This window comes from Lycium ferocissimum, chromosome 2, assembly GCF_029784015.1.
Source record: "Lycium ferocissimum isolate CSIRO_LF1 chromosome 2, AGI_CSIRO_Lferr_CH_V1, whole genome shotgun sequence".
Lineage (NCBI taxonomy): Eukaryota > Viridiplantae > Streptophyta > Magnoliopsida > Solanales > Solanaceae > Lycium > Lycium ferocissimum.
In genome coordinates this window covers 37,444,068-37,451,815 of record NC_081343.1, presented here as the reverse complement: position 1 = coordinate 37,451,815, position 7,748 = coordinate 37,444,068, and the positions used below count along the sequence as shown (strand labels likewise).

Genomic DNA, 7,748 nt, shown 5'->3' with positions numbered 1-7,748 from the left:
TCCACGAGTCCTCGAATACCTTACGAATGATAACCTATATCATATGACCAATTTGGGATCAATTTCAAGTTCATAGCTTATGGAAATACTCATTGAGGCATTTTGTCGAACAACTTGCAGGCGTAAGTTCGTAAGGTCATTTGTAGTTCAATTCCTCCATAAAAAACTACCATTTTCTTCTGCCTTACTCCTATTCCTCATTATCATTCCATCAATAACTCCATAATTCCAAAAAATGCATTTAAACCACAAGTAACAGCCCAAACAATCAAGTCCATCTATAAGAATTTATATGAGTTCATAAGAGTGGTATTCATGGGATTTTTTCTCCAATTTCTAAGTCTAAACGTTTGTAAAGTTCAAGGAGATGCAAGGAAGGTTAAAACATACCTCAAGTGATGTATAACACTTCAAACTATAAATTACTTCAAGGCGAAGTTTTCATCCAAGAAGAAAAATAGTGAAGAAATCACGATTCCGTAATCGTCATGTTATTCTTCATGTTAAAGTTGATTGATTTGCACTTGGATTGGTTAGGATTCATGGGGGATTTATTTGGAGAGTATATTAGGGTTTCCTTGGTCTTTAAAGATGAAGAAATGGGGATAAAATTGTGAAAAAGGTGATATATATATATATATATAAGGGCAAAAATTAAGCCACTGACCAAGGTCCTCTGTCCCACAACAGTTTGCTCTTAGGCGAAAATGCGAATATCTCTCTACTCCGACATCGTATCGATGAATGGTAAAACGCTGTGGAGACTAGACTTGTAGACCTTCAATTTGATAGGTAGATCACCCCATAACTCCAAGTATATTGAGAGAACAGCTCCGAGACATTTGACCCAAATTTCAGTAAAATTTACAAACTTAACTTGCGATGCCCTTTGTCGACTTTCGTATTACAACTCGTTTGACTTCCAAACTTAACAAGCGACCATTATACAATTCAAATACTTCATATCATTACTTTCTTAGCATGTGAAGCATTCCTAATCTCACCCAAAAGTATAAGTTATCGTATTTCCAACTTGCCGACTTTTGACGAAACTCATCCTTCTTTGATTCATTCACCCTCCAAACCTTCCACCACTTACTAATATTATTAATAGACTCTTATAACCATTTATATTAATAAGCTCAATCCCTTTTAACCTCAAGATAATTTCTTTTGAACTTGCATCGACTAACTTATGATGCGACTTTAACGTGCGAAAATCCGGGGTGTAACACAAACTAAGACAATCTTTTTGGAACGGGAGGGTAATAAATTTTGATATGTCTTAAAATAGAAATTCTTAAAAGGGTTATCTGTGCACTTCAGCCACTTTCTTGGCTTTCAGTTTTGACTCTATCAACGTCCAATATTACGTTTATGCTTTGTCGGTTCTGCAGGGTAAGACTGTGTACAATAGACTTATGATGCGGTCTTTTTCCGGACCCCACACGTAGCGAGAGCTTAGTGCACCGGCCTGGCCTTTGTCTTGGTTCTCACAACCTGATCACTTATATTCAGATATATATGCTCATTCATTTCAACAAAGTCATGTGCAGGATTTGAGAACCTACACAAAGGCGCTAATCGAAAGGGAAGAAAACACATGATTTCAATATATTTCAAACCAATGAAGACAATAGAAGGATATACAAGTGACTAAAAGACACTTTCCATTAGGAAAGACTAATTAATATCAACGTTGAACGTTTAACACTATTACAGACAGATGCAAAAGAAAAAAAAAAAAAAAAAAAAAGAAGAAAAAAAAAAGAATACTCGTATGTTTTATTTAACTCTACTCTTGATGACTTGAATTGACTTCACTATCAGACTTACAAACGTCGTTTTTCTGGGGTCCAGTGAGGAGCAGCTGGACTAAAGTGCACTGAAATTACCCTGGAGTCTAATAGTTGCACTATAGGTGTAAAATTGACACACCTAGGAGCCTTGTACTGATTTATAGATGCACCCCTCGAAATTGCATAGTCCATTAACTCTTCAAATGTACCCTTTTCCACTACTCTAATTTCAAGTGGTCCAATTGAATTATCTGCAACTCGGCACTGTCGATAAACCGAGTTCAACGATTCTTCCATAGCCAAGCAACATTGGCTCAAAACCTCGTGACTAGTCGGTTGGGTCCTTTATAAGTAATTCGCAATAAATAACATAATGTCCTGGAATTGTTTTAGTGTCAGCATAGCTAGTGTACTCGACCACACTAGTATCGTACGATTGTAAAATTGCAGCAGCATTCTCAACCGCGTTTTGTAACTCAGCCTCGTCAGTTTTGTCTGAATCAATGCTCAATAGCACATTCTTCCTCCTTATGAATTTAAACTGAGGGGCCGAGTTGTGAAATCCAGTGACCAGGAGTATGTCACCGACTCTGTAACGACATAATCCAGTATAGGTTGTGATCACGAGCTCGTATTCTTTTCCCACTTCTACATCAGCCAGGTCCACGAGACGGGGTGGTGAGTCACGAGAGATCGTTGCAGGATTGGTTGGGTCATGTACGATAAATTCGAAGTAGCACATATTGGGCATTATGGTGTAACATACTTCAGATGGCTTGCACATTGGGTTCAAATTAAGGCCAAAATAACACTCGGATGATGCATACATAGTACACGCCTTTGGTAAGCCACCACTGTAATAATCTAGTGTAGGGATGTACTGAGCCATTGCACCTGTCACAATCACATACAATAAACAAAAATAGTAACTTGAAAAATAAGGTAAATAGATCGCTTCAACAAGTTAAAATATACTTATATTACAGACCTTTTTTGAACTATCACTGTATATAAGTTAAATCTATATCTTTGCATATAAAATTTCGACATGACACTTATCTTAGGCTAATGTATTGAGCCATCGTACATACCTGTTACAATCACATCCAAGTACTTTGTATTTGGCCAAATTCTAGTAATGATCCCTTCCCAATTCTGGCCTTCACATTCCTTGATAATGAATTCCGCAATTTCAGGATTTGGTTTAAGTATTTTGGACATGCATTCCCTGATTGAAGGGTCAGAAACTCTGGGATTTAATATCCCAGTCGCGATATCCTTAGCAAGTTGCTGCCAATTGAGTTGAAGAAAATGAATGGCTCGAAGTAGACCAGAGGCAAAAACTGCTCCTATTCGAAGAACTTGTTCTCGCATAAGAAGGCCACAAAGCATTTGAGAGTACATGCTCTGGAAAGAATCCACACAGAGAACAGTCTCGTTTGGGCTAGTATACACATTGTAAGGATCGTATGGCCTTGTCTTGAAGTGGTCACTTTTGTAATAACTTGTTAGGACTGGTCGTGCTAGTAGCCCACTGGGTGTCTTGGTTTCTGCTTTTATAAATAGGAAGTACAAGCCCTTGCCTTTGTCCAGACCAGGCACATACCTGTTGTAACATTAGAAATCCAAAATCAAATTCACTGATGAAGAAATTATACTAGTCTCATAATTAATTACTTGCCAAAAACATTAAGCTAGGCTATGAGTAACCACCAATCTTCAATTGAATAATCAGTACTTAGAGCGGTTAAATTGACTAGTTGGTGGTACCAGAAAAATACATATTACTCCTATAATGTAAACTATGAATGCAAATTCACAAGGCTGAATATCTAAAGACCCCCTCAACTTGGCACGAAATGTAAGTTGCACAACTAAACTTTATCAGGGTGGTAAAGGCTATTTAATAACCCTAGGTCAGGTGCGTAATTAAGACTAGTGCAAGTTTAGGTGTACAACTTGTAATTCATGCCAAGTTTAGGGGGTCTTTATGTGATCTGCCAATTAACAACCTCGTCGAAGGGTACATGACTTACAGGTTCATCACGGGCATGAGAAGGCTGTACAATAACTGTCTCCGGTCTAGCTCCTCTTGAATTGTGGGCATCAACTTTCTCTCACCAGCAGATGTTCCAGAACTGCGAGACCCAAGAAGATATGTTAGTAATAGATAGGTGGAAGGAGCATATGATCATCAGATTCAATTGCATCCAATATTTTAGAAACAGAACACAGGGATATATGTAAAACTTGAACCTATCAAATTTAAACTCTAGATTTCCCTTTGATTACAATATGACCTTAAACCGCGTATTATCACCAGAGCCAGGTCAAGGGCCAAGCAAGTCAAGCAATGGCTTGAGGCCCCCAAGTTTTTTAGGCCCCATTTTTTTAGTTAATATTCTCTCCCTTTTATTTTATGTGATGTAATTTAACTTGACATGAAATTTAAGAAAGAATTCTTTAAAAATATTGTGATATAAAACAAGTCGTAAATATTTGTGTGGCTACAAATCATCTCAGTAAGGATAAAATAAAGTGTTTAAAGTTAAATTGAAACAATACAATTTTATTTTGATATCAAGTTATCAACTTACTACTATCTTTTTTTTTTAATTTTAAATTTTAAATTTTTTTACCTCATAATAGTATATTAGTATTATTTTATTATTATCATCAAAATTCAAGTACGTCAATAATAAAACATGAATCAAGTTACTCAATACAATTTGTTTAAATAAGCCATTTATTAAAATTTAGCTTTAGGTCCCCAATATTCTTGAGCCGCCCTCGATTATCACTCACTTTTAAGTTCCTCAAGTACTTAAAATGTTAGTACTAATACTTTTTTTTATAAGGCGCTAATTAACAAGACAAGCAAGCAATATTAGTTTTGCCGTTTGCTTGGAAATGTAAACCTGGTGAGGAACTCGGAGATGGGATGAGATGAGAAAATTGGAGAACGATCACCATTGGCGATACGTTGAATATCAGGTTGAATTTCCTCATACGTGACAACTGGCACTTTGGACTTGAATGTTTCACGGTCAGTAGCACCACCAACTTTGAATCTTTGAAGGTACTCAGTGTTAGCATTTTGGCTCAGTATTTCAGCCAAGACTTTCTCTTGGACTGAATCAACATTTCTAGTCATCTCCTCTATGAACTGAAGGGCCTTAGCATCCTTCTCACATGCTGGAATGCCAAGATGAGATGTAACACGACTATGCATGGCTATTATGAGAGAAAATCGAAAACAGAAAATTTGAAGAGATTGTTAAATGTTAAGTGTGGGGTTTGGCTGCTGGGAATGACCAGCTATTTATAGTGAGAGCTGCAAGTGAAGGGGATGACTTGTTCTCTATATTGCCGTCATTGTTCGCGTAAGTATGCACACGTTTGACAATTTCTGGTATGCACTATGGCTGAGTATTGCATGTATCGACATTGTAATATTTTGTCGGAATTTTGGTCTTGAGAGAAGGGTGCAAATGGGACCAACAATACACCATGTGTCTGATTTAGGCAAGGCTGGTGGGTCCGACGTGTATGCCAGGTTCTTTTGTCAAGGGGTTGACCGGATAACCCACTTTGGTGAATTTGTTGGTCACGGACAAACACGCAGAGCTGCTGGCGGCTGGAGGAGTAATTTTTTTTTCCCCTCTAATCCCGAGGATCGATACATATATTACATCTCCGTCTCAATTTATGTGACACCATTTGATTAGACAGGGAGTTTAAGAAAAAAATAAAGACTTTTGATATTTGTGATCCTAAACAAGCCTTAGATATTTGTGTAGCTGTAACTCATCTTATAAAATTAAATTGTTTCTAAATATAGAAAGATAACATTATTTTTAAAACAGACTAAAAGGAAAAGTGTGCTACATGAGTTGGGACAGAAGGAATAGCTCCATATTATTCGAACACACAATTTGTAGATTAGTTGAAAGTCTAAGTGCTTATCGTCGGGGCTCGTTTTATCTCAAAATATTTGTTAAGTTTCACTTTTTGAGAGTTAAATTATATAAACTTTAACAAATATTTTAAGAATCTTTATATTATATTGATAGGAGAATTGCGATTTATACTATTTTCTGTATATTTTTCGAATATCTAGATTTTAATTTTAAAATAATGAATTAATCTAACCCAATTTAGCTTCGAAATTAATCAAATTGTCTTTATATTTTGGGATGGAGAGTATATATTATTCATCCTTATATGTTCTGGTAAAATTTTGACAACTTTGGAGTCAATCTTTTATTACAACTGAAGCATTTATGAGATATTGCAATATTTTTTATCCTTAAACTTCCAATATTTTGCTTCTTTATTGAGTTCATATGTGCTTATAAAGATCTGTTCTAAAAATTATTTTCAAATATAGTTGTAAAATCTTTTACTTTATTGATGTACTTTAATTATTATTTACTAATTGTAGGGTCATTAGGTTAATTTGTGTAAATATTCTAAACTAAGGTTGTAAATATTCTAGACTATGGTTGTAAATATTGCAAAATGACTTTGAACCAGGCGAAGCTAGAGTGTCCGCCACGATTTCAATTGAATCCGGTAGCTTTGGTTCACAAACTTTGTATTTGTCTATAGATTATGAATTTAGTACCGAATAACTTAAAAAATTAACGTTCAGAACCCATAAACTCCAAATCATGGCTCTGCATCTGAATTGAAGTAAATATTAACAATGAAAGTTAAAATGTTAAGAGTTTGAGCTCGGGCCTCATGGATACGTGCTTATAAAGGTCCTAAAATTATATCCAGGTATAGTTTTAAAATATTTACTTTAATTATTATTTATTAATATTCTTGTAAGACCATTAGGTTAATTTGTCTAATAACTCAAAACTAAAGTTATAACTATTGTAGTATAAATTCAGAGTTATTGGAAGAATTTATTGCGTTTTATGATTTTAGAAGATGAAAGCATGAGTACTTTTTTTTTAATACAGATGAGAATAAAATACATCATTAAAATCTTAAATGGTTTAAGATAAGCACAAAATGAGTTTAAAGCATCGCAGAGTTAGAGTGTCAACTATGAGTTTGGTAAAATCTGGCAACATTGATTTAAACTCTGTGTTTGTCTTCAAAATTCATTGATTATGTATTGATTGTTAAGATAGAACCGAATAGCTTAAAAAGATTAGAATTCAAAACACATAAACTTCAAATCCCGACTCCTCATCTGATGAAGTAAATAATTTCAACAATGAAAGTTAAAATGTTAAAGGAGTGAAATGAAAGTTTGGGCTTTTAAAGTGTAAATTTGTTTTAACCTTTCTCTCTCTTAGGTCGGAGGAGCAGGTTAAGCAAACCTACACCAGCTGCGGCGGCCATGGGCAAGAGAGGAAGGCCACGCAAGGATCAGATGGCAAAAACAACCATCGTCACGGTGGGAAGCTCTATTAGTGATAAGATACTAGCTCAAAAACTTCAACATGGAAATATGCCACAAGTTATCACACCACCGACAGCACTTACTCGCCTAACTGAAATCAACCTCAGTGGGAAGATGGGGTCAACAAATCATGTTGCTAAAGCATTACAACTTGGGGAATCATCGACAAAAACAGTTGGTGAAGGTACCACTGGTGCGACTGTTCCAAATCCGTCAAATGGACTGACTACAACGATAAAGTCGGCTGAAACTCCGGTACCGGTGGAAGAAAATGAAGATCAACAGCAAAATCAAAGCTGGGCTGGACTTTTCAAAGGTAATAGAGTTGCTCATAACGGACTAAATCTGACTTATATCACACCTGATTTGGTAGATGGTAAGATTCTAGTGCAATTGGAAAAAGATGAAGTAGAAGCAGAAACTCAAAAATGGAAAAGTGCCTTAATTTTTTATATTGTTGGAGAACTGCCTGGGTACAACCTTATGTGTAGATTTATTGCCCAAAATTGGTCACAAGTGGATGTTCC

The 7,748-nt window shown here is 35.7% G+C and overlaps 1 pseudogene; it reads right to left on the bottom strand.

Moving 5' to 3' along the window:
* Positions 1-1,590: 1,590 nt before the first annotated feature.
* LOC132036161 (probable indole-3-acetic acid-amido synthetase GH3.1) lies at positions 1,591-5,085 on the bottom strand (annotated as a pseudogene).
* Between the last annotated feature and the right edge of the window lie 2,663 nt (positions 5,086-7,748).